A 26464-nucleotide genomic window follows, 5' to 3' on the forward strand; every position below is an offset into this window, starting at 1 on the left:
CACAAGACTGCTTTTAGAACGACGTTTGGCCTTTACGAATTTTTAGTGATGCCCTTTGGTCTCACAAATGCTCCTGCTACGTTCAATAGGATGATGGACAGAATTTTCCGTCCACACCAGCAGTTTGTTGGTACATTCTTTGATGACATGATAGTCTACTCAAAGAATGAAGAGGAGCATAGGCATCACTTGGCCATTGTGTTCAAAGAGCTACGCAGTCATAGGTTGCTCATCAATGCAAAGAAAAGTGAGTTTTTTTTGGAAGAGATTCACTTTCTGGGACACATTGTCTCAAAGGATGGTGTCAGAATGGATCCTGCAAAAGTTGAAGCGATCAAGTCATGGCCAGATTTGAAGACTGTGCATGATGTGCGAAGCTTCTTGGGACTATGCTCCTATTACAGAAGGTTTATCCGAAATTTCGTTGAGATTGCTTCACCTTTACATGCTCTTCAAAAGAAGGCAGTCACCTTTAGATGGACACAGAAAGAGATTTCAGCTTTTAATCTCTTAAAGGAAAAGATGACTTCAAATCCAGTCATTGTGTTGCCAGACCTTAGGAAGTCATTTGTGGTCCAGTGTGATGCCTGCGGTAGTAGCATTGGTGCAGTGCTAATGCAAGATGGCAGGGTAGTAGCCTATGAGAGCAGAATTTTGCAAGGGCCAGAAATGACCATGCAGGTCTATGAGAAAGAGTTACTGGCTGTGATTCATGCGCTCTTAAGTTGGAAACACTACTTGTTAGGTGCAGATTTCGTTGTCCAAACGGACCATCAGACCTTGCGATACTTCTTGACACAGACAAAGTTATCTGAGAAGCATATGCGATGGGCAAATATCTTGTCCATGTTCCATTTTCAGATTGTGCATGTGGAAGGCAAGAAGAATGTTGTGGCTGATGCCTTGTCAAGGAAGCCACAAATTTCAGCTGTGTCGATTCCTTATCATCATGCACTTGATGATATGAGGGAACAGTATGAAAATGATGAAGATTTGGCAAGGGTCTTCGAGCAGCTAATGAATGGACAACGTCATGAACACTATCTTCTCAAAGATGGGTTCATGATGACGCATGGCAGATTGTGTGTCACAAAGCCATTGCGACGCAAAGTTATGGAAGAGAGTCATGTCCCACCGTATGCAGGGCATCGTGGTATCGATGCTACAGTTAAAGCGGTTGAGACATTCTTCTACTGGCCTACATTGAGAAGAGATGTGGATGCCTTTGTGCGAGAATGCCTAATATGCCAAAAGGTCAAGTTTGACATGCAAAAGGCACCAGGGTTATTGCAACCACTACCTATTCCATATAAACCATGGGAAAGTATTGCTATGGATTTTATCTTTGATCTTCCGAGAACGCAAACAGGAAACGATTGTATTTGGACCATTATTTGCAGATTTAGCAAACAGGCTCATTTTATTCCTGTTAGGAAGAAGATAAAACCAGATCAGATGGCACTCTTGTTTATGAGCAATATTTTCAAGTATCATGGCATGCCACAGTCGATTGTTAGCGACCGTGATCCACGCATGACAAGTTTGTTCTGGAGAGGCTTGTTTGAGAATATGGGCACAACGCTCAAATTCTCTTCGTCATTTCATCCTCAAACAGATGGGCAGTCAGAAGAGGAAAATTCTACTGTCCTAGATCCTCTGAAGTGTTATGTGTCAGAGCATAAAAGAAAGTGGGAGCAGTATTTGCCATTGGTGGAGTATGCATACAATAATACAGTGCATTCATCAACTGGCAAGGCACCTTTTGAGATAGTTGAAGGTGGCAAGAAAGTTTCTCCCATACTGCATACAATGGACAAGATATTTGAAGCAGATAAGTATGTTCAGGACATGGATGAAATGTACAAGAAGGTCAAAGTGGCCTTAGAAAAGACTCACGCAAAGCAAAAGAAAGCAGCTGATCGTCATCGTCGTGAAGTGGTATATTCACTTGGTGATTGGGTGCTTTTACGCTTTGAAAAGGCAAGGTTAAAGAAGATGAAGGGCAAGGAAAGACTGTTTCCAAAGCTCAGCATGCGTTACTATGGGCCTTTTCAAGTGTGCGACATAATCAGTGATGTTGCATATAGGCTGAAATTGCCTGACAGTTGGAAGATTCACAATGCGTTTCATGTGAGTCTTCTCAGACCCTATGTGGGTGATGTGCTAGAAGATATGCCAGCTGAAGATCAACCGGAAGTCGAGGAACTTGACGAGATCTTGGTCCCGGAATAGATTTTGGCACACAAAGAAAGGAAAGTGAAAGGCAAGGTTGCTAGGCGTTACTCGGTAAAGTTCAGAAACTATCCACCAATGGATGGTAAGTGGATGGAAGAAGGTGAACTTGCAGAGTCACCAACTGTGTTATCACTTTACCTTGAAGCCTTCGATTTGCAACCTAGGTTTCAAAGCTACATGGATTGTCAGTATGACAATGGCTTCTGAAACAAATGATGTACATGGTATTTAAAGTGAGCTCAAATGAAATACCTGTTACATGAATGTTAGAGCTGTACAGATTGTCAGTTTGGCAATTGCTCTTATGGAATGTCCAAAAGTTTGGTTAGTGCTATAGAAGTGACTACTTCTTGTCAGTTTGTCAAGGATACAGTAATTGATTCTATTAAAGAGTACATGAGTAACTGCATTCTTAAACTGTCGGTTTAGGTATGCTCGAAAGTGTTACGGGATCCAACGTGTACTATAAGACAATGGCAAAATGTGTAGCTGCCATTTTGTCATTGGAAAGTTAGTGACTCAAAGCAATGGCAGAGTGCGAAGCTACCACTATGTCATTGGGACAGGGTTCACACGCAGGCAATACATGTGTTGACGAGGTGTTGAATACACCAGGGTTGACAATGAGCATGTATGTGTCATACATGTGTCGACAGGTGTTGAATACATCAGTGTTGACTGTGAGCATGTACGCATAGATGCAAACGAGGACGTTTGAGATTTCAAGAGGGGGGTATGTCACCAGCGTGTGACTACTATCTATCCTTTTTGTTGATTTCTTTCTTATTATTTATTTACTTTCACTTTTTGGAAACACCCCTCGGGAAATCTAACTGCCCTGCATTGCTTAGCTAGTGTGGAACTGTCCAAAGGGAGTCCAGGCCTGAGGGCAAGAGAGCACTAAGGTTGGACAAGGACTATGGTTAGCCAAGTGGGGTCATTGACTAGCCAAAGTGGAATCCTTTGCTACAGAGGCTATACTTCAGTTTTGGGTGTGGCTGCAGTGTACAAAGGGGGTCAGATGACCTAGAAAGATACAATGGCAATATCTCCTAAAATTTAGGGAACTGCTATTTTGGGACCCGAAAATGTGTTTGCGTCATTAGCTCCGGAATGACAAGAGGAACATTTTATTGCTCTGTTGTCAAGTCAACTGACACACCAGTTGAGATATTTTTAGCCCAGTTGGCCAAAATCAGAAACTGGGCGAGGTGTCACTCTGTGAGCCTTCTGCTACTTTTGGCCAGAGGAGGGGGCGCCTAAAATGAGAGAGGAGGCTGATTTTCAGTTTTGTCAGAGGTTGAGAGCTATGGAGTGCTTGCTTTCCCTCTTATGCACAGTGCGGTGTCAGGAGTGATACCTTGCACGCTACACACTGCCCTCTCTCTCCCCTTTGGCAGTATGTTATGCCCCACTAGTGGGCTCTTCATTTGACCAATGTACAGTTGTGTGGGTTCATGCGCGATTGCCGAGGCAAGAGCCTCTTGCACAGGTACTGGATTAGCTAGCGGCTAATCCCCCGCAGGTATAGGTGATTCGGAGAGGTTTCACGCTCGAAATCTCGTCCTATTCAAAGGGCAAGTAGCCCTACAGGTGCGGGAGCTCGAGGACTTGCTACGGATGTGACCGGCACGCGAAACAGAGCCCGAAACAGTAAATTACAGCCTGCTGTGTATTTTTGCAGGTTTAGGGTTTTGGCCCTAAACGGACCCTAATACCGCCAGGAGGTTCGGGGACGCAAGGGGACCGCTGTACAGGCGATTTGGCGCATTTTCAGGGCTGAAAACAGAGAATTCAGCGTGCTGCAGATTCTCGCCAGGTTTTGCAAAGTGCCCGTATGCGTTGGGAAAGTCAATTAATGCGTGGGAATACTGACCGTGAAGGGTTCTAGTACAATTATGTTGCCGAAATCAGGCCAGAACAGTCAAAATTCAGCCAAGGTTGTGCGGGGCAGCTTGGAAAGAACCACAACGTTTATTCCCTCTTTTAAACAATAAAGAAATACCGAAACCCGCGCCTAAGTTAGGGGCCAATCTGGTGTCGGTCTTCTCATACAGGTGCATTCTAGCATCTGTATCCCATTCCCCTCTCTTGTGTCATAATAGCACAGGTAGAATAAACGACTAATAATGGGTGAAAGCTAAATCAAGGTTTGAAGTAAAGTCTACCGCCCTTTTTGGATTGAACAGGCAGGTTTCACGTGTCGTCTCTCTCTCTCTCTCTCTCTCTCTCTCTCTCTCTCACTTCATTTGAAATTGAAGTGCTAAAAGTATGTTCAATCTGTTCTTTTCTATTGGCACGTGGTGCCCGTCTTGTGACACCGTTACACATGGAACCACAAGAACTGTAACGAAGTAGTACCGGAAACCGACTCCCAAACTGGCTTCACATCCCGTCCTGAAGGGGGAACACTCAAACCATGGATAAACCACTATAGAAGTCAGTAGCAATTGCACGCATATCCGCAGGCTATGAAGCAATTGACTCGTCGGGTCTCCTCAATTGGCTGACACTCGTGTGCACATGGCGGGGAGGCCCCACTGTCTCAAAGAACTCTCCAGTAACTCTGTCATCCACTTGAGTCCACTGAGATGCCCGTTGTTGGACGGCAAACTCATGACGCCGCTCCTCATTGCTAGTTAGCTTCTGTCGAGCTTGCTGCATCTGCTCCTCCAAGCAAGGACTGTCTGGGTGGTGCTCCTGCATCCTCTGCAAGGAAACAATGTCCCGTCAGAGACGCTTCTCCTCCTCCCTGGCTGCAGCCAAGCGAGTTGTAGACTCTTGGAGGAAGAAGCGACTAAGCTCAGGGAGTCCAGAGGCCACTCTATCAGCAGGGGTGTCCTGCGTGCCCAACTCTCTGTCCAAGGTGCCACCACCCGCTCTCTAAACTGTGGATCCAGCAAGACCCTTTCAGGGATGCGCAAATCGTACTCCCCCTCCTTTGTCTGTCTGTCACAGCGAGAATCACTGGCGCATGGTCGGAAAAAGTAGTCCCTGCCAAAATGCAAACAGATCCACCGATGTCACTGATGTGATCACTGGTGTAAAAGCGATCTATTTGAGATAGATACACTCCTTCTACTCTGCGATCAGAGCGAGAGAGACAAGTTGTCTGAGGACCGCACAAAGCCTGTATGCTACCAAACATCAAAAACCCTCAAGGTCATACATAGAGGCTCCCAAGCTGCCAACTCAGCCGCGTGCTCAGTAGCATGGCTACCTCCAATCTTGTCTAAGTCCCCCCCCCCCCCCCCCCCCCCCCCAAAAAAAAAAAAAAAAACACACCACTGCTCTGCATGTGGCAAAGACTCTACAATATGTGACCAAAAGTCATCTCTTTCATTTGCCATACTGGGCGCATATATGTTCAGGAAGCCCATGAGGAAACCCTGGACCTGCATAGTAATCCATTGAGACTTGCCTGACACAATAATACCACTGCCCACAATGGCGTGCTTCCATGAGTCCGCAATAGTCATACATATCCCTCCTTGGATACCTCCAGGCCCAAATGCAGCTGAGCAAAATGTCTCATCACGACTACGCAAAATCCGACCACCGTCTAATGCGGCTCTCACAAAGATGATGCTCCTAAAGCATAAGAATATCAATCTCACCACCCACAAGGCATCATTGACGCTCTTGACGTAAGCGACCTCGGGGACGCTGAAACTGGGGTCCACCCAATCCTTGCACATTCCATGAGACAATCCTCATTGAGTTAGCGATTTATAACTTATGTTGCAACAACAACCAACCTCGCTATCTTTGAGGTCGGCTTGGATGAGGAGTAATCTGCATCCGAGCGACCCCGAGATAGTCGTGACTGTAGAGACTGTCCAACCCAAGCCGAAGAAGAGCGTGCCGTCCATTGGGCTACATCCTTTGTCGAGGAGTCCTCATGTACATATACATAGCGTGGTGGATTCTGTGTCAGCAAAAAAGTGTACCACAATGTGTCTACATGGTGCTGTGTTCGGAGGTGTCACTGAGAACTTGGCCAACAGCCACATAGTCCGTATCGAATTTGGCACCCCCAAGTCTTCTGTGTGATGAGAGAACTCAAGAGCCTGAGCTTGAAGCTAGTCCATCACTGAGTCCAGAGGCCGGTCCGTGCCACACAGAGGGAAAGAGAAATCAACCGCTGTGTCCAAGGCCTTTATCCCTCTAGCTGCTAGAAACTGTACGTGGACTTTGAAGAAAGCTGCGTCAAAGTCTGGTGAAGAGTCGTTGAGCAATCGTGTGAAGTCGTAGTCGAAGAAGTCCCACCGGCAACGGATGTCCAAACTCGTAAATCCTCGAGGGAGTACGGCAAAGGTGACGTCTGCACCGGAAGGGGCGTCCACAAGAAACTCTGCTCCCCTCGCCAGGCGGCTCGTGGAAAAAGAGACCTCCTAGTAGACGGTTAAGGTCTAGTCCCTTGAGCCTGTTGTGAGGCAGGAGCGGGAGAAGCTGATGAAGCAAGGGGGCTAGTGGATGGAATGGGAAGGGAGGGCGCGGTAACGAAAGGAATGGGGGGAGGTGGAGGAGATGGGGGGGGGGGGGGGGGGGGGCGGTCAGTGGGTGGCGCGAGAGGAGGAGGGGTTGTCGGTGGCAAAGCCACGGTGGAGGGGGTATTTCTGGGCTCGTCCTGCTGTAAGGGGTCGAAACGGTTGTGTGTGGTAACCCATTGCTACTGGCTTGGTGTAGGACGACCAACAGGGGGGGTGAACTGACGTGGTGGTCCTTGGTGACGTCGACCACGGACCTGTTGCCAGCCCTCCTTTGCCTTGGCGGCAGGCTCGAAGGAGGAACCTGCCTGAGCTCCCTGTCTCTATCTACTGTGTCTGGCTAGCCTTAGGAGGCCGGGTCTCGGTCTATGCCGAAGGTTTGGGTCTCCTCCATGGACATACCCTCGTTAGATGGCCCATTTGTCGACAAATGAAGCACTGATTCGAGAGGCCCGAATACTCCACATTCTGACGGAGCCAACCACCACTCACCGGAGGTAGTAAAACGACCTTCGGGAGGGTGTGAATGTACGAACCAAAACACGTAATGTAGGTATGCCAGCTACCTTGGCAACTACTGAAGCTACCGTGCGAGGTGTCTCCAAGACAGTCTCAATCTCTGAACCAAGCTTGGAAAGGAGCGGGAGGTACTCTCTCCTCAAGCTTGGGAAGCAGATTGGGATGGATAGGTTTTCCTCCTCGACGAGAGCATCGGTAGCCGTATCAAATCCATGGCGCAACTGTCGAAAATGAGCTCTAGCTGCTCAGATGGCCAGGGGCCTCATCGCAATGTCCTTGGACGCCATCTTGGAAGTTTCAAACTCTATCTGATAGTACCCCTTTGCTAGGTTGGGTGCAAATAACAAAGGTGGCCCAAAGGCGTGCCACCTTTGCCTCTAAGCTTGCTTGCTCTATCGGCGAAAGAGCAAGTCGGATGGTGGGTTCCACTGGGTCTGGCGAGGGGGCTTCCGTCGAGCCCCTCTGAGGCGGAGCAGAGCCCTCCATTTGTGTGTGCGGCTTAAGAAGCGAGGTGAGGTCGATAGATGAAGAGACCTGCCCTCAAAGAGCAAGAGACGGGGAATGGGGAGGCGGGCGAGAAGCTGGGGGGGGGGGGGGGGGGGGGGGGGGGGGGGGGGGGGGGGGGGCGGGGGGCGGGGGTGCTGGCGGGCAGGGGCAGCGAGGGAGGGGCAGTGTGGCGAGGGGGGGTTGGGGGGGGCAGCGTGGCGAAGGGAGGAGGAGGGCAGCGAGGCGGAGGGAGGGGGGGAGAGGCAGCGTGGTGAGGGGAGGAGGAGGGCAGCGAGGCGAAGGGAGGGGGAGAGGGCAGCGTGGTGAGGGGAGGACGGAGCGCTCTGAGGCGGCGGTGGCGGGTGGGGGCGGGGGCGGTGGCTGTGGCTATGGCGAGGTTAGGCAGTGAAAACGTGTGAGGGGCAAAAATGTGCGAGGGAACAACATCAACGAGTAGCCTTGACCCTCTCAACATTTCCTCTTGAGGTATCGTAGAAAGCTGCCTTTCCACTTGTGTTGAAGAGAACATAACCACAATTGAACCGTGTGATCAATACTTAATACACAACATGATAGCAATACTCAAAGGAAGAGCAAAGGAACCAGCTCGGGGAACAAGCCCGTGAAGAACGTTGTGGCTGATCGGTAATGCCAAAAAGCTAGGCAAAAAACTACAAGGGAAAAGAACCTGCTATGCTTGCCAGCCATGGCCAGATCTGCATCCGAGGGACTATCCCCAAGGTTGGAGCTCTCCGAAGGGATCTATAGTAGGACCTAGACACCCCCACCAATTGTCAACACTACGTGCAAACCTGTATCCAAAGGATTTCGACAAACCTGCTTTCGAACATCAAGAAAACCGCCCATAATAGGTTGCAAACCTGTCCCACAGGAAGAAGCTGGAAATGAATAGCTCCCCCTCTTGATCCAACAACTGCATGCTTGCTCCCCTTACAGGAAGGCACAACAACATGACTCCATCTGGGAAGATCAAAGCAATCCAACATTGCTACCCATCCTGCAACCTCCATCGGGTTCCCCTTGGTGACGAGAGGCCAGGGTAAACAAGGGTAAAGATGGGGAAGTCGTAGACGAGGGTCCATAGCCTCCACATACACAAATCTGCTCCAAACGAGAAAAAACATAAAAAAAATAGCAATCTTCTTCTTTCTCAATCAAGTTGGAAACGGCACCGGATTAGGCCAATCCGAGCATCTAAGGTGGTCGTTTCATTGATGGCTCTGATACTATGTCAAAGGTGGCAGCGGCAAATGCAATGAAGACAAGAACTGGCTCGTGACTTGTGGACAACTTGACTCCAATCTAGAACACCTGCAATGCCACATACATGAACAAGGCACACTTGTGGAGAAGCGAGATCACGGAGGTAGAAAGAGACGGGACTTGAGAGAGAGAGAGAGAGAGAGAGAGAGAGAGAGAGAGAGAGAGAGAGAGAGAGAGAGAGAGAGAGGGGGAGAACTATTATGCCCAATGGATAGACGCGAGGTACAAACAATTGCGATTGCTACTGACATTGCCAATTGCTTCTGCACACAAGACCTCTGGCAACAACTGGGAAACCACTGATCAAGCACGAGGACGGCAAGAATAGATTTCCTCTTGGAAAAGGTAGGAATGAGGATCACAGGATCTGGCACTATCGCCCCGTCCTCTGCTCAAGGCTGGCTGCCCAAAAACGCTAGCATGGGAGGCTGCCCAAAAACGCTAGGCTGCCCTCCCTACATGCTCGCTGTCTGCCAGCTGCCACCAAGCAAAAAATGGTGGGGCTGATCGACAGCAAATACGCTGGGCTGAAAACCTCAGCAAAACGCTGGGCTGATCACAAGCCTTCCGGCCTAGTGGCTGCCCCCCTGTTGAGGCTGTTCGCGTGCATACAAGGCCCCCCCCCCCCACATATAGGAGAAACTCAAGACTGCCCGACCCAGCCCTCATCCTCTACAACCTATAATAAATCCCATGAATGGTAAAAAAGGAAGAGGAAGAGGCTATTGGCCACTAGGGCCGTGGGAAGTCACTGGACTGCAAGGGGGAAATGTACCCTGTGGTACAAGTAGCCAACATGGCTATGGAACTGAGCCAAAACCCGAGCTAGACATGGCTGGACACAAACCGACATGAGAAAGCAACCTCCCACTGGCCGGGCACAGCCGCAAAACTGCCCTCACTCCCTAATACCTTTCCCTGGGAGAAACTGGGACATGCCTGAACTCTTAACACACGCAACGTCACCAACTTGTGACATCATTCGTCCGACCTTTGGCTTTTCAATTGTCTGATCCCTTGGCTTATAAAAAGAATGGCTTCCCACTCTTGGACCGATTTGTGTTATGCGCCTCAATTCTTTGGGCTGATTTGTGACAATCGATGTTTCCAGTAGCTTAAAAATTAGTTCACCTAGAAAAACCATACAATTGTGGACCTTTTACAAATAAAAAACATGAATTTGGATTATTGAATACAATATTGAGAGACCAAGGTTGAATTTCAATATTCCTCACTCAAATGGGGGGGGGGGGGGGGGGGGGGGGGGGGGGGGGGGGGGGGGGGGGGGGGCGGGGGGGGGTGCTGGCGGGCAGGGGCAGCGAGGGAGGGGCAGTGTGGCGAGGGGGGGTTGGGGGGGGCAGCGTGGCGAAGGGAGGAGGAGGGCAGCGAGGCGGAGGGAGGGGGGGAGAGGGCAGCGTGGTGAGGGGAGGAGGAGGGCAGCGAGGCGAAGGGAGGGGGGAGAGGGCAGCGTGGTGAGGGGAGGACGGAGCGCTCTGAGGCGGCGGGTGGCGGGTGGGGGCGGGGGCGGTGGCTGTGGCTATGGCGAGGTTAGGCAGTGAAAACGTGTGAGGGGCAAAAATGTGCGAGGGAACAACATCAACGAGTAGCCTTGACCCTCTCAACATTTCCTCTTGAGGTATCGTAGAAAGCTGCCTTTCCACTTGTGTTGAAGAGAACATAACCACAATTGAACCGTGTGATCAATACTTAATACACAACATGATAGCAATACTCAAAGGAAGAGCAAAGGAACCAGCTCGGGGAACAAGCCCGTGAAGAACGTTGTGGCTGATCGGTAATGCCAAAAAGCTAGGCAAAAAACTACAAGGGAAAAGAACCTGCTATGCTTGCCAGCCATGGCCAGATCTGCATCCGAGGGACTATCCCCAAGGTTGGAGCTCTCCGAAGGGATCTATAGTAGGACCTAGACACCCCCACCAATTGTCAACACTACGTGCAAACCTGTATCCAAAGGATTTCGACAAACCTGCTTTCGAACATCAAGAAAACCGCCCATAATAGGTTGCAAACCTGTCCCACAGGAAGAAGCTGGAAATGAATAGCTCCCCCTCTTGATCCAACAACTGCATGCTTGCTCCCCTTACAGGAAGGCACAACAACATGACTCCATCTGGGAAGATCAAAGCAATCCAACATTGCTACCCATCCTGCAACCTCCATCGGGTTCCCCTTGGTGACGAGAGGCCAGGGTAAACAAGGGTAAAGATGGGGAAGTCGTAGACGAGGGTCCATAGCCTCCACATACACAAATCTGCTCCAAACGAGAAAAAACATAAAAAAAATAGCAATCTTCTTCTTTCTCAATCAAGTTGGAAACGGCACCGGATTAGGCCAATCCGAGCATCTAAGGTGGTCGTTTCATTGATGGCTCTGATACTATGTCAAAGGTGGCAGCGGCAAATGCAATGAAGACAAGAACTGGCTCGTGACTTGTGGACAACTTGACTCCAATCTAGAACACCTGCAATGCCACATACATGAACAAGGCACACTTGTGGAGAAGCGAGATCACGGAGGTAGAAAGAGACGGGACTTGAGAGAGAGAGAGAGAGAGAGAGAGAGAGAGAGAGAGAGAGAGAGAGAGAGAGAGAGAGAGAGAGAGAGAGAGGGGAGAACTATTATGCCCAATGGATAGACGCGAGGTACAAACAATTGCGATTGCTACTGACATTGCCAATTGCTTCTGCACACAAGACCTCTGGCAACAACTGGGAAACCACTGATCAAGCACGAGGACGGCAAGAATAGATTTCCTCTTGGAAAAGGTAGGAATGAGGATCACAGGATCTGGCACTATCGCCCCGTCCTCTGCTCAAGGCTGGCTGCCCAAAAACGCTAGCATGGGAGGCTGCCCAAAAACGCTAGGCTGCCCTCCCTACATGCTCGCTGTCTGCCAGCTGCCACCAAGCAAAAAATGGTGGGGCTGATCGACAGCAAATACGCTGGGCTGAAAACCTCAGCAAAACGCTGGGCTGATCACAAGCCTTCCGGCCTAGTGGCTGCCCCCCTGTTGAGGCTGTTCGCGTGCATACAAGGCCCCCCCCCCCCACATATAGGAGAAACTCAAGACTGCCCGACCCAGCCCTCATCCTCTACAACCTATAATAAATCCCATGAATGGTAAAAAAGGAAGAGGAAGAGGCTATTGGCCACTAGGGCCGTGGGAAGTCACTGGACTGCAAGGGGGAAATGTACCCTGTGGTACAAGTAGCCAACATGGCTATGGAACTGAGCCAAAACCCGAGCTAGACATGGCTGGACACAAACCGACATGAGAAAGCAACCTCCCACTGGCCGGGCACAGCCGCAAAACTGCCCTCACTCCCTAATACCTTTCCCTGGGAGAAACTGGGACATGCCTGAACTCTTAACACACGCAACGTCACCAACTTGTGACATCATTCGTCCGACCTTTGGCTTTTCAATTGTCTGATCCCTTGGCTTATAAAAAGAATGGCTTCCCACTCTTGGACCGATTTGTGTTATGCGCCTCAATTCTTTGGGCTGATTTGTGACAATCGATGTTTCCAGTAGCTTAAAAATTAGTTCACCTAGAAAAACCATACAATTGTGGACCTTTTACAAATAAAAAACATGAATTTGGATTATTGAATACAATATTGAGAGACCAAGGTTGAATTTCAATATTCCTCACTCAAATGGGGGGGGGGGGGGGGGGGGGGGGGGGGGGGGGGGGCGGGGGCGGGGTGCTGGCGGGCAGGGGCAGCGAGGGAGGGGCAGTGTGGCGAGGGGGGGTTGGGGGGGGCAGCGTGGCGAAGGGAGGAGGAGGGCAGCGAGGCGGAGGGAGGGGGGGAGAGGGCAGCGTGGTGAGGGGAGGAGGAGGGCAGCGAGGCGAAGGGAGGGGGGAGAGGGCAGCGTGGTGAGGGGAGGACGGAGCGCTCTGAGGCGGCGGGTGGCGGGTGGGGGCGGGGGCGGTGGCTGTGGCTATGGCGAGGTTAGGCAGTGAAAACGTGTGAGGGGCAAAAATGTGCGAGGGAACAACATCAACGAGTAGCCTTGACCCTCTCAACATTTCCTCTTGAGGTATCGTAGAAAGCTGCCTTTCCACTTGTGTTGAAGAGAACATAACCACAATTGAACCGTGTGATCAATACTTAATACACAACATGATAGCAATACTCAAAGGAAGAGCAAAGGAACCAGCTCGGGGAACAAGCCCGTGAAGAACGTTGTGGCTGATCGGTAATGCCAAAAAGCTAGGCAAAAAACTACAAGGGAAAAGAACCTGCTATGCTTGCCAGCCATGGCCAGATCTGCATCCGAGGGACTATCCCCAAGGTTGGAGCTCTCCGAAGGGATCTATAGTAGGACCTAGACACCCCCACCAATTGTCAACACTACGTGCAAACCTGTATCCAAAGGATTTCGACAAACCTGCTTTCGAACATCAAGAAAACCGCCCATAATAGGTTGCAAACCTGTCCCACAGGAAGAAGCTGGAAATGAATAGCTCCCCCTCTTGATCCAACAACTGCATGCTTGCTCCCCTTACAGGAAGGCACAACAACATGACTCCATCTGGGAAGATCAAAGCAATCCAACATTGCTACCCATCCTGCAACCTCCATCGGGTTCCCCTTGGTGACGAGAGGCCAGGGTAAACAAGGGTAAAGATGGGGAAGTCGTAGACGAGGGTCCATAGCCTCCACATACACAAATCTGCTCCAAACGAGAAAAAACATAAAAAAAATAGCAATCTTCTTCTTTCTCAATCAAGTTGGAAACGGCACCGGATTAGGCCAATCCGAGCATCTAAGGTGGTCGTTTCATTGATGGCTCTGATACTATGTCAAAGGTGGCAGCGGCAAATGCAATGAAGACAAGAACTGGCTCGTGACTTGTGGACAACTTGACTCCAATCTAGAACACCTGCAATGCCACATACATGAACAAGGCACACTTGTGGAGAAGCGAGATCACGGAGGTAGAAAGAGACGGGACTTGAGAGAGAGAGAGAGAGAGAGAGAGAGAGAGAGAGAGAGAGAGAGAGAGAGAGAGAGAGAGAGAGAGAGAGGGGGAGAACTATTATGCCCAATGGATAGACGCGAGGTACAAACAATTGCGATTGCTACTGACATTGCCAATTGCTTCTGCACACAAGACCTCTGGCAACAACTGGGAAACCACTGATCAAGCACGAGGACGGCAAGAATAGATTTCCTCTTGGAAAAGGTAGGAATGAGGATCACAGGATCTGGCACTATCGCCCCGTCCTCTGCTCAAGGCTGGCTGCCCAAAAACGCTAGCATGGGAGGCTGCCCAAAAACGCTAGGCTGCCCTCCCTACATGCTCGCTGTCTGCCAGCTGCCACCAAGCAAAAAATGGTGGGGCTGATCGACAGCAAATACGCTGGGCTGAAAACCTCAGCAAAACGCTGGGCTGATCACAAGCCTTCCGGCCTAGTGGCTGCCCCCCTGTTGAGGCTGTTCGCGTGCATACAAGGCCCCCCCCCCCACATATAGGAGAAACTCAAGACTGCCCGACCCAGCCCTCATCCTCTACAACCTATAATAAATCCCATGAATGGTAAAAAAGGAAGAGGAAGAGGCTATTGGCCACTAGGGCCGTGGGAAGTCACTGGACTGCAAGGGGGAAATGTACCCTGTGGTACAAGTAGCCAACATGGCTATGGAACTGAGCCAAAACCCGAGCTAGACATGGCTGGACACAAACCGACATGAGAAAGCAACCTCCCACTGGCCGGGCACAGCCGCAAAACTGCCCTCACTCCCTAATACCTTTCCCTGGGAGAAACTGGGACATGCCTGAACTCTTAACACACGCAACGTCACCAACTTGTGACATCATTCGTCCGACCTTTGGCTTTTCAATTGTCTGATCCCTTGGCTTATAAAAAGAATGGCTTCCCACTCTTGGACCGATTTGTGTTATGCGCCTCAATTCTTTGGGCTGATTTGTGACAATCGATGTTTCCAGTAGCTTAAAAATTAGTTCACCTAGAAAAACCATACAATTGTGGACCTTTTACAAATAAAAAACATGAATTTGGATTATTGAATACAATATTGAGAGACCAAGGTTGAATTTCAATATTCCTCACTCAAATGTTAATTGTTAATGGCATCTCTCTGGATTCGTCCAGTCCATCCTAGTATCTCCTAGGGATAAGTGTTAGGAAGTGAGGGTTGTTTTGTGGCCGTGCCCAACCATTGTGAGGCAGTTTTTTGAGGTGAGGGTATATTAGCCCTGTTTAGCTCAGGGTTTTGGCTCAATTCCGTGGCCATGCAGGCTCCTTGTAGTCTTGGCATTTTTCCCCAGCTGTTCCTCCCCTTTCCCAGTGCCCTACGGGCCAGTAGGCTCCATTTCTTGCCTTTTCTCCCATTTATTGGGGTATTTCCTAGTCTTGGGGGTTGGAGGAGTGGGTCAATAGCTAAGAGGGGGAGTCCCTTGAGGTGTTTCACATCAGTCCAAGAGGTGGACGCCCTCCCTTGGGTGCCCTAGGGGGCATACATAGTAGGCAAGTGGGTAGTAGAGAGGTAGATATAGTTAGTGGATATTTAATGGGGAAGGAAGGGGTCGAGACAATGACGAAAAAAAGAGTCTTTGCAATGCTGCCATACAAGTAATGTTGTGCACCATGTTAGGTGTTTTTTCCCTTTGTTTGAGCGGTTTTGTAGGATCATGTTGGATGTTCTTAGGTTTTGCATTCATTCTTTGTGATGACACGATCTCCCGCAACACCTCTATAGATATCGAAAAGATTATGAAAGATGCTTTTTCTTTCTTTCTTCATCTTAAGTTTAATTTGTTTTGGCTTTACAAAGCCTTAAGGCATCCATAATTAGTTGTTTTTAAAAACATAACGACCTTCTTTATGTTAAACATTCTCTTTATTTTCAAGGTAGTAGCATCCGAATAGAAGATTTGTAATGAGTTAGTTTATCTAAGTGATCCATTGCTTCTTAATTTTCTAAGATCAATTGTGTGCTTTTCTAATTTTGAGCCTATTGGTGTAATGAAGAACTATCATCATATAAAGGTTTTTTTTTTCATGGAGTGGGGCTCAATCTAGTGTTGACCATTTTACAGGAGGAAGAAAAAGAGGAGATGGAGAATAATGAAACGAGCTCTGATGAAGCAAAGTCCGATGAGTATAGCTCAACTATGACCCACGCTATGGGTGCAGGTACCTTGTTACCAGGAGGTGTATTTTTCCTGTTGGCTTCTTTAAATATGTACGACATATTTTTATTTATTTTAGTTTACTTGTTTTCCCTGAAACCCTTGAAAAGGTGCAAGTGGACATTGCATGGCCAGTGTGAAACGGCTGTGGCGGAACGGGTTTCTCCCATCGGGAATCTAGGTCGGTTAGTCTGTGACTGGTAGGGCGAGTTAGCATTGAATTTTGATGAGTATGGAAGCGTGTGTGTGCCAAATGGAATTTGGGCCACTCGACAAGTCACAACTTCAAAGGTTGGTGGGAACTAGGGAATTAACTCAAAAGAGGCAAACTAAACACTTGGCGGCTCTAGATGGTTTTACCAGATTCATCCCAAGAGGGGGCGCCCAAAGTGAGAGTGGAGGCTGATTTTTGACTAAGTGACTTACAGAGTGTGTGTGAGTAGTGGGTGCAGGTTCACAGCTTTAATGGAAAGATTACCTTCTCCTTTGTCTCATGTAGCATGATGATTTGCTCTCACGCTGTTCATTTACAACTATGTACTAGCTGGAGTTTTTCCCCTATATCCCGATTCCCAATGGGTTTTTTTTTTCACTTCAGTTATATCATGATGTATTATGGATGATGTTGTTTTTTGTATATTTAATGTGATATGATAGGGACAGGCCCACCTTTCTGAGAGAGAGAGAGAGAGAGAGAGAGAGAGAGAGAGAGAGAGAGAGAGAGAGAGAGAGAGAGTGGGCCGTGCATTGGTCGCCAACCAAGTCATTCTGGCTATAGTATGGTATACGGCCTCTTGTTGGATGTTACATTCCGGTGTGATAACTTAGCTCCGCCGACTAGTGAGGAACTTTTTATGGAGTGGCACAGATGGGACTATTGATACTCGTGCTCGAGTTCGCTGGTCCACGATCATTCGTCCTAGGTCAGAGGGAGGCCATGGCATTATTGATCCAGAGTTACAGAGCCGCGTACTTCTTACCAAGCTTATTGTTCGGGGTCTTTTTCTCGGCCAAGAACCTTGGAAGATGCTTCTTTAGGCTGCTCTTTGCACAGTGACTCCACGACTCGGCACTAGAGATGGTCATACTTGGCATTCAGGGTATCGTTTTCTCTTTACGGATGCCCCCTTGTCCACTTCCACCCTCTCACCCTTTCTCCGATCGCTCCTTCAGATTTGGGTTTCCATGAGACTGGCTATCGTATGCTCACCTCCCTCATGTCGTGAGGAGATTGAGCGCCAGCCTCTCATTTGGAATGCTACAGTTCTTGATTCTTCGGTTAATCCACCTCGTCAGCTTGGAGAGAGGACTCACATTGATTGGGCTGCTTGGGACTCTGGCCCTGCTGCCTCTATGTAGTTGTTTCATGAGACACGTATGCTGGATGCAGATTTTGTGGCAGAACATTATGACATTGGTCGCGGGGTGCCAGACAGACTGCTTGAGATTGATTCTGCCGTTCCTTCACAGTGGGATGCAGTCATGCGAGGCACGGTTCAGATACCCCCTCATTGTGGCTAGGAAGGCCTCTTTGACCAGAGCACTCTCTTATTAGTTCGTTTGGACACCATGCTATTCACAGTTGATACTGACAACTCTCAGGGGATTCATGCTAGATTGACATATGCTGCCACTTCTCCACTACTTATCTCCCCCGGCGCTCGATGGGAGGCCATACGAGTAGTTGGCTCACGCGGAAGCGTCGTTGTGTTGACCCCCGTTTTACTTCTGCTGATGCTGCACTTTGGAGGCTTTGGGTGTGGGAGGGCCGTGCCCTATCGCAGCTTTATTGGGACCCAGGAGAGTGGCATTGGCCTCACTCAGACCCCACAGGTGCACCTGTATCCTTCTTTGAGTACACTGTCAGGATTGGAAGATTAGCATTGATGAGACAGCAAACAAAGCAGCCCACTCGTATGCGTTTCTGGTTACATTCAGGCCTCTCCTATGCCTATCTGCAGTAGTTTTGGTTCGCCATCTGGGATTTACATGTTGCTCGTCGTATTTCCTTTTTCATGTGGATGATTGCTCATGCGGGACTACCAGTTGGGACTTGGCTAGCTACTATGGGTCATGATCCCTTATGTACTCGCTGCCCTTTGCGCCAACTTGAGTCACCTGCCCGCTGTCTTTGGTCATGCTCAGCTTCCCATGTAGTGTGGCTTGCAGTTTGCTCTCTACTCAGCAGAACAGGTGTTCAGCATGGATTTCTTACTTTGGGATCTGTCTCATGGTTGATGCCGATGCCCAACCCGCATCTTTTCTACGAGGGCTCAGCCACAGATCCAGCCTTCATGCTTACCTCGACTGGTTATCGGCGAGGGACTTTGGCTATGCTACCACAGATTGCTTGGCAGGGGGATACTCAGACACGTGATGCAGTTTTCTCAGTCATCACTAGTATTACACTATGGAATATTTGGAGAGCTCGTTGTCTTCACATTCTCAGTGCGGCTCCACAGCTCCTTCAGGATATCCTCACTGCCATTTGGCTGGACATCATTCACACCCTGATTTGGCAGTGGGATTCGTCCTCCGGTACATCTAGAGCAGTCGAGGCTTGTCGATTTGCCTTCCTTCGGCGTTGGGCAAGATCCCCACTCTTCTTCACACTGATAGGTGGTCAGATTACTTGTCATTATGCCCCTCCTCAATGGTTTCTCCTCCACTCCTCACACCGACCACCATGAGATTGTTCTAGTCGAGTAGTCACTATAGTGGCTCTCCTCCTTACATTCAGCTTGTACACCTCACGTGATAGGCTATTTTGGCATCCGCTGGGATTATTTTGTCCTCAGTAATATACAGCCCTGACTTTTTCCAGAAAGAGAGAGAGAGAGAGAGAGAGAGAGAGAGAGAGAGAGAGAGAGAGAGAGAGAGAGAGAGAGAGAGAGAGAGATGAGATGAGATGAGATGAAATGTAATATTAAGGTCTTCAAAAGGCCAAAGTGACCTATGAGACTAGAAGGTTACATGTGGTGAATCTAATACCAGGTCTGGGTTCAAAAAGTACAAAGAACTGAAAAGAAAATAGTGGGTAGGGGTGGGGTGAAAGCTGATACAAAGGGAATACAAAGGGTGAGCTGATATAATGGAGCTCTCTGAAAGTCAAGGCATCATATACATATACCTCAATATCCAAAAGGCTATAGAGATTCAATGTCCTCCAAGGTAGGCACTCTGTCAGGACGGCTCCTATGTCCCGCCAGTATGGTATGGATCCTCTGTTGCAATCTACGTCGATGTCGAGAGGACTCCCTCATCCGTGGGCGACGAGACCGCCCCAACTCTATCGCCCAATCAAGTAGTATGCCTATGGTGTTGTTATGTTGTGGGGGCTGCTCGAACTCCTCTGTCTGTGACTGAAAGAAATCTGTAATCTTCCGCTGTCGCTGGAACTCTCTCATTGTGCCCCTCTTCAAAAGGTCCTCTCTGTGTTTGCGAATCTCCAGTAAGTATAATCCGAGGCATCTCTGATCCTGGTATCTCATGACTCTAGAAAGTGGCCCAAAACCCTCTCTGAATAGACAGTGAAAGCGGCCTCGTATCTCATACTATACTTGGGAGTGACATATGTAATGTAGCTCTGTCTCTGGCTCTATCTGGCACACCTGACAAATACTGGACTCAGCGGGTACTCCTCTAAATCTGCATGTCTCGATCTCTAGTTGCTGTGAGGATGTGCGTATTTGACCAATAGCACATTTTATCCCGTGGGATAGATGAGTGTCCATGTATTCTGGTCTGATCACAAAACTATCCTCCGTGAGTTGGAGAAGATGCTCTCTATAGAAAGTCATCTTTGTACCTAGCTCATGTGTAGGTTGTATCCATGTCCTCTTCGTATCTGATGAGCCTGGTAATCTCTGCCCTAGCGTGGGAGATGGAGGGTGCATCCAGAGAGTACTGAAATGGGGGTAACCGATCCTTACTAAAGCCATGTAACTAAAACCAAGATGCCATCTCTGCATACCAACATGATCTATCTCCCTGCAATGCCATCTGTCGCGAAGACTCTAGTGCTAATTGAGCATATTTGTCTCTAGGGAGAGCCCAAGTGCTATGCATAAATGAAACTGATCGAGTGAGTGCCTCCACTACCAATGGAGGAGCAGCGAGCTCCGCCCTAACAATGCCATGTGGTACCAAGGCCTTGGCCCTGATCATCTGAGAAATCATAGACACCAAGGGCTTCTCCATACATCTCTATCCATTAGTACTGCCAGCTCTGCTATGATGATCAACTGAGGGCCCCCATATCTCTACTCCGTACAACATGGCCAAAGTGACAAGAGTGTCAAAGAGCCAAAGCTTTGTCCGAGGTTCCTGGAACTGAACCTGCGAACATATCCTCTCAAATCTCCCTAATGCTGCATAGGCTCTGGTCAATCGCGTATCTGCTGCACGCCTCGGGGAAAATACTCGACCACTGAAAACCGCCCCAAGATAAGTGTATGTATCTGCATACTCTGTAGTCTCTCGACCATATGTGAAAGTGGGGGCGGAACTCCTTACCCACTGCGCCGTGGTGCTAAACACCATTACCTTGGTCTTACCAAGGTTCCCAGACAATCCACTGTCCCGTGCAAATATATGCAATGCATCCAAATGACGCTGCATCCCCTCTGGAAAATATGAGATCAGCACAATATCATCGGCATATAATAGCAACGGAATCCATGTCCCTGCAAGCTGAGCACCTTTATCACCCTCTGTCTGTACATAATCTGAAAACTCATCTACATATATCCCAAAGAGAATCGGAGATAGGGGACAACCCTGCTTCACCCCAATGGTGGAGTGAACCATGTCGGACATGCCCTGAGTAGTGCGTACCTGTCCTACCACTGTCCTGTATAAGATCCCCCAGATCAGCTCTGTGGGCACCCTCATGTCTTGCAATCTGCGTATGAGTCTGGCTCGTGGAACTGTATCAAAGGCTTTGCGGAAGTCCACAAAGCTGCAATATATCCTCCTGCCATGGTGTCTACTCTCCTCAATAATGGCTCTGAGTGTCAAAATCTGAGAATTGATGCATATAGCCTAGCCGGAGTGTGACCAACCATGATGGTTCGGTAATTCCGGGAAGCATAGGATCTCCCGACTTGAAGATAGGCACAATAGTGGACATACTCCAAGTCTCAGGGAAACCCTTATACATGACTCTATTAAACATCATAGCAAGAGGCTCTGCAAGCATATCTCTGGCATGGATAAAGTGCTCTGCCACCAGACCATCATGATCCTGTGCTCTTTCTGTCTTCATCTTGTCAAAGGCTTTCCTTACCCTCTTAGCAGTAAAGAAAGTACATGTTTCTGGGCATGACTCTGGAGGGTCAGGCAAAGGTGGCTGCCCCGATGCTGTATAGAGAGATGTAGCATATTCCCCCCATGTCTCTGTGGAAGTATGACTGGCGGTGGAGAGTGCTCATTGAAAAGCCTCCATGCCTCACTAGAGTCCTGACTCATAAACAACTGATACAGACCACACTCTAATTGAGATAGGTAAGCCCTCTTCTTTGGTCGCACTAGGCGGCGAAAGATAATCCGTGACTGTCTATGTGTAGTAGTACCCATGAGCACCTCTGTCTGTAATCTGATCCTCGTGTCTCTACACTCCTCATCATACCAACTGTTCTAAGGCATGCTCCCAGATAGTCTTCGTGTAGGTTGGCTGTGGGGATATGCCTCTGATGTTGCATCATGGAGCGTCTCTGTCAGAATCTGGGTGAACTCATCTAGTGGTTGTCCTGGCTTCTGAGTGCATAGCTGCATGTATATCTCATCAGTGTACACGGGATCCGTCTCCCTTGTGAAGGTATACCGAGTATGTGTGGAGGCCTCCCCCAATGGAGCTATGTTGAACTGGAGCGATAGAGTGAAAGACAAGATAGCATGATCGAGTGCTACCCCAACCGGCCTAGTTTCCACCATGAAATCCTGAAAGGAAGGAATGAGTCCTGGCGGAGCCATAACATAATCCATTGTACTAGCGCCATGCCGATGTGGAAAGCATGTAAAATTACCTGCTGCAGGGAATCTCTGTAGGCCATTCAAAATGGCCAATCCATGTGCAGTCCCCATATCAATCAAGTATCTGCCATACTCAGTGCGCTCCTCATCCTGTGATAATCTAGACATGCCCATTTCTGTAATATCAAGCTTCCGTATCAACTCCTCTGAGGTGTCATAGAATACTGTATGGTGATGGGCATTCCTAGCATTGAACTCCCCCAAGATAATAATGTCGCCATCTCTGGAAAACTCCCATATATCATCATCCAAAATAGAGAAGGGGGACTGTCCTCTAGTTGATGCATATACTGACGTACTAGGAGGGAAATAGCAAATAGTGATGAAGAGATATTTGCCGGTCTCTGCCTTCAGTCTCACCCACATGTACCTAGCATGCTCATCCCTCCGAGCTATATGTATCAGAGACTGTAGCTCCTCCTTGAATAAGACTGCCACTCCTCCTGAACCTCGTCCTCTATGCTCTGATCGACTCGCCTGTCTGCAAGTTGTCTTCCATCCGTATCCACTCACATGGGGCATGGACTGCCCCGGGGCCTGATGCGTCTCGGAGTAGAAAATGATGTCTCTCCTGTGAAACTATCCTCAAAGGCCCCTACATCAAGGCGCAAAGATCCATTATAATTCCATGTAGCCACTCTGAGTGTGGTCCCACAGGTTTCGCACCGTCATGCAGTGTCACGTGACACATCCAACCCTATGTGTCCGTGGACAAGCTACACCATAACAGGGTTTCCGTCAGTCCAGTCAGTCTAGATTAGAAGTGATCTGGCACTTTTTGTGAGTCTATTTGTAGGCCGTGCATGCCCAGTCACTTAGTATAGATGCATATCCTCTGGTTGCACACAGCATGATCATTAGTATTCCCATCAGAATCCATCAGATTCCATCAGGGGAATTTTCCAGTGCATTTAGCCTATTTTCCCTATTTTTGACATTTTTCACTTATTAATTTAAGTGACTTTCCAACAAAAGTAGGTAGGGTATTTTGGGTAAGAAAATATATAAGCAAACCAAAGTTAGCACTAAATGGCAGATGAGCCAGGAGTACAGTAGGCCTTTGGCAACAGGTCCTTCCCTCTCTCAGCAAGAACCATCAAGAAACCACTAGCCTTGGCGTTTTCCCCTTCCATCAGCCATAGCGTTTTCGTGCATCATTGCCAACCCTTGCCCTGGCGTTTTTGGCAAATACGGCGCAGCTTCATAGCCTCAAAATCAGCGTTTCATCATTGATAGAAGGCTGCCAACACAGCGTTTTCAGAAGCAGATAAAGCCTGCGTTTTCAGCACTAAATCACAGCAGGACAGCAGCGTTTTCAGCCGTAAAACACAGCAGCATCTCAGCGTTTTTCATCAGGCAAATTAGCGTTTTTCAGCAGCACCAAAACAGCCCCGAAAATCAGCATTTTACTTGTAGCAGATTTCGCGTTTTTGGACAGCAGTTAGAACCATCCCATTTTCGGCCCTATTGTCGTCATCGCCATCCCGGTTGTTGTCGTCGACATAGCCTAGATTTGCAGCAGTTTTATGCATCATCATTGTACCCGTTTGTGCAATCAATCGTAGACCACTCTCGCCAACGAGAGTGGGGCCTTTGGAGGAGGGTTTTAAAACGTCTCTGGTGTCGTATCTCTCTTCTCTCTATCTTTAAGTCTCATACACTTGCACGCACAGTGTCCACTCATTTTGTTCGTGATCATAGCACTCTCCATTAAGAACGGAAGGCTCTCCCTTTTATAAGAACTAAAAGGAACCTTGAGCAAATATGGTTCACTCATCTTGAGAAAGAACAACATTCATTCCACTGCACTTTACATTGGTATCAGAGCTTTGGCAGTGTTCTGTATCACTCAAGGAAAGAACCACAAGAATCACAAGATTTTTTTTTTTGCTTGTTGCGGTCGCACGAACCCAAGTTCGCTTGGGCGTGTCAATTCCTAATCGTGTTTTTTGAAGAGTGACAGGAATCCCAAGAAAGAAGGGCTTGTCCAGCCTCCCCTTGTGTCTCTTTCCACTCATTGAGAGTGGACCGTGCACTTAGCGGCCGGCCAATCGACGTGAGGTGGGAAAAAGCAACCTTGGTGTGAGCGCAAGGCCGCCAAGGGGTGCACTCGCGGAAAGGAGTAGAACTCGGGTGAAGAGAAGATCCTTCTCAAACACGGTTTGCAAGCGAAAGAAAACCTCAAGAACCTCAAGACCCTCAAGAACCCAAGAACCCAAGACCCTCAAGAACCCAAGTTCCTCGTGAACTTAAGAACCAAAGATCATAGTGCATGGTCGTCACCCGAAGCGGAATGGATACTTCGCATACAAGTGATGAGCATGAGAGAGGCGACGAAGAGTTCTCCCCACCAAGAGATTTTTCCGACCCTCCCCCTTCGCCATCTACGCCACGAGTTGTATCAACTTCTATGGAGGCGATGGTCAAGTCGATGTTGGACATGATGGCACAACAATAAGAAACGAATCGAGTGGCGTTGGCACAACTAGCAAGCAAAGCAGAACAATAGGAAGCTAAGGACTGCGAGCGCGATGAAAGAAAGGAAAGAATTGCCGCACAACAAGAAGCAAATCGCATTGCTTTAGAACGCGAGCGCGACGAACGAAAAGAAAGAAAAGAACAAAGAAAGGAGGAAGCGGCAACACGAAGCGCGGCCTTGGAGGCCGAGCGTGCCGCTAAAAGAGTGGCCTTGGAGATCAAGCATGGGGCTCAACGAGAACTACGCACTCAAGAATTGATTCCAAGTACTTGCCTCGAAATCCGAACCAGCCAAAGATCGTGGGAGTTCCTCAAGTGGCGCAAGCCACGATGCGGATTCCAACCATCTAGTCACAGAGAAGTTGACTTTCAGTAAGTATGATGGTAAGATGGATGCTACGGTTATTTATTCTTGATTGCATCAATTTAATGCTTATTTTGCGACAACTAAGAAGACAGGGAATAGCAAGGTATTGACGGCAGTTATGTACCTTGCCGGTGATGCCATTAATTGGTATCACGCATGGCAAGAGGCACAGTTATCCGCGCACCTAGAGGAAGCCGACGAACTCACGCCCCTGTTCTTCAATTGGGCTGATTTCCAAGACAAGCTCAAGGCGCGGTTTATGCCACCTCAGTACCTTGCACGATTGAAGGACGATTGGCGCGCTCTCAAGCAAAATGGTATGCCGGTTATGTCTTTTTCTAATCGTGTTTTGCAGCTAGGTACCCAATTACGCAAGTCGGATGATGAACGCAAAGAGGCATTCCTTTATGGATTGGACGAATATATCAAGTACGATGTCGAGGTGCTCGATCCAATCGATCTCAACAAGGCGGTAGCGATTGCTCTCGCACAGGAGATGAAGCACAACAAGTGAAAGCCTAAGGAGAACAAGACGTCCACAAGTACTTCGCAGACTTCTCAGAACCCTCAGAACGGTAAGAACGGTAAGAATGGTAACTCTTCTAACCAATCTTTCAGCAGTCTCTCAGAAAAGAATTCTTCCAATGAATCTAAGGGTAAGGCTAACACAATTGCTAAACCTAAGCTTACTCTAGATGAAAAGGTAGCACAAGGAATTGTAGGAGGATATATCACGTCGGAAGAGCAAAGCACTTATTCTAAGGAAGGTCGTTGTTTTCATTGTCACATTAAGGGTCACATAAAAAGAACATGTCCTAAGCTTGAATCGAATGAATCTAAAGAATCCACAGAACCCACGTCCTCTGTCAATGCAATTAATGATAACACGAGTGTGTCCCAAGTTTCTCATTACTCTCCCATTGGTGATTCTCTCATTAAATGTTATGGTCATATGACGGGGTAGCGTTTTGTCATATTGTTTGACCCAGGTAGTATGCATGATGTGATCAGTCCCTCTCTTGTTGAGAGAGCCCGCCTAGAAGCTAGTCAGAGATCTCCTATCGAGGTCTCTGGCTTTGTTCCCGGTATGGACGCTCTCATCACGGAGGAGTGCCTTGATGTATTGTTTGCAATTCAAAAAGCTGCCGTCACTAGAAGATTTGTTGTCTCTCCTCTCTTAGGATGTGATATGATTTTGGGCATTCGATGGTTTCGTGATGCTAACCCTCTCATTGATTGGGAGGCTAACACTTTCACTCTCAATGCCAAAAGTGATTCTCCCATTGTCATTCATGGAGAGGACATTGTTCATTCTCCATCTCTCATTGCTAATATGCAGGACAAGATTGAACGGATTCATGAGAAGGAGACTCTCTCAGTCTCTTTT

The 26464-nt window shown here is 48.5% G+C and overlaps 1 long non-coding RNA gene across 1 annotated transcript in view; it reads left to right on the forward strand.

The window, feature by feature from the left end:
- The window catches only part of LOC147418423 (uncharacterized), a 73541-nt gene that overhangs the window by 11234 nt on the left and 35843 nt on the right, over positions 1 to 26464 (forward strand). The window contains exon 2 of the long non-coding RNA XR_015187297.1: positions 16107 to 16203. This is a non-coding gene — a long non-coding RNA (uncharacterized LOC147418423). The remainder of the gene's footprint in view (positions 1 to 16106; positions 16204 to 26464) is intronic.

Source organism: Adiantum capillus-veneris, chromosome 30 (assembly GCF_014529385.1).
Source record: "Adiantum capillus-veneris isolate H3 chromosome 30, ASM1452938v2, whole genome shotgun sequence".
In the NCBI taxonomy this organism is placed as follows: domain Eukaryota; kingdom Viridiplantae; phylum Streptophyta; class Polypodiopsida; order Polypodiales; family Pteridaceae; genus Adiantum; species Adiantum capillus-veneris.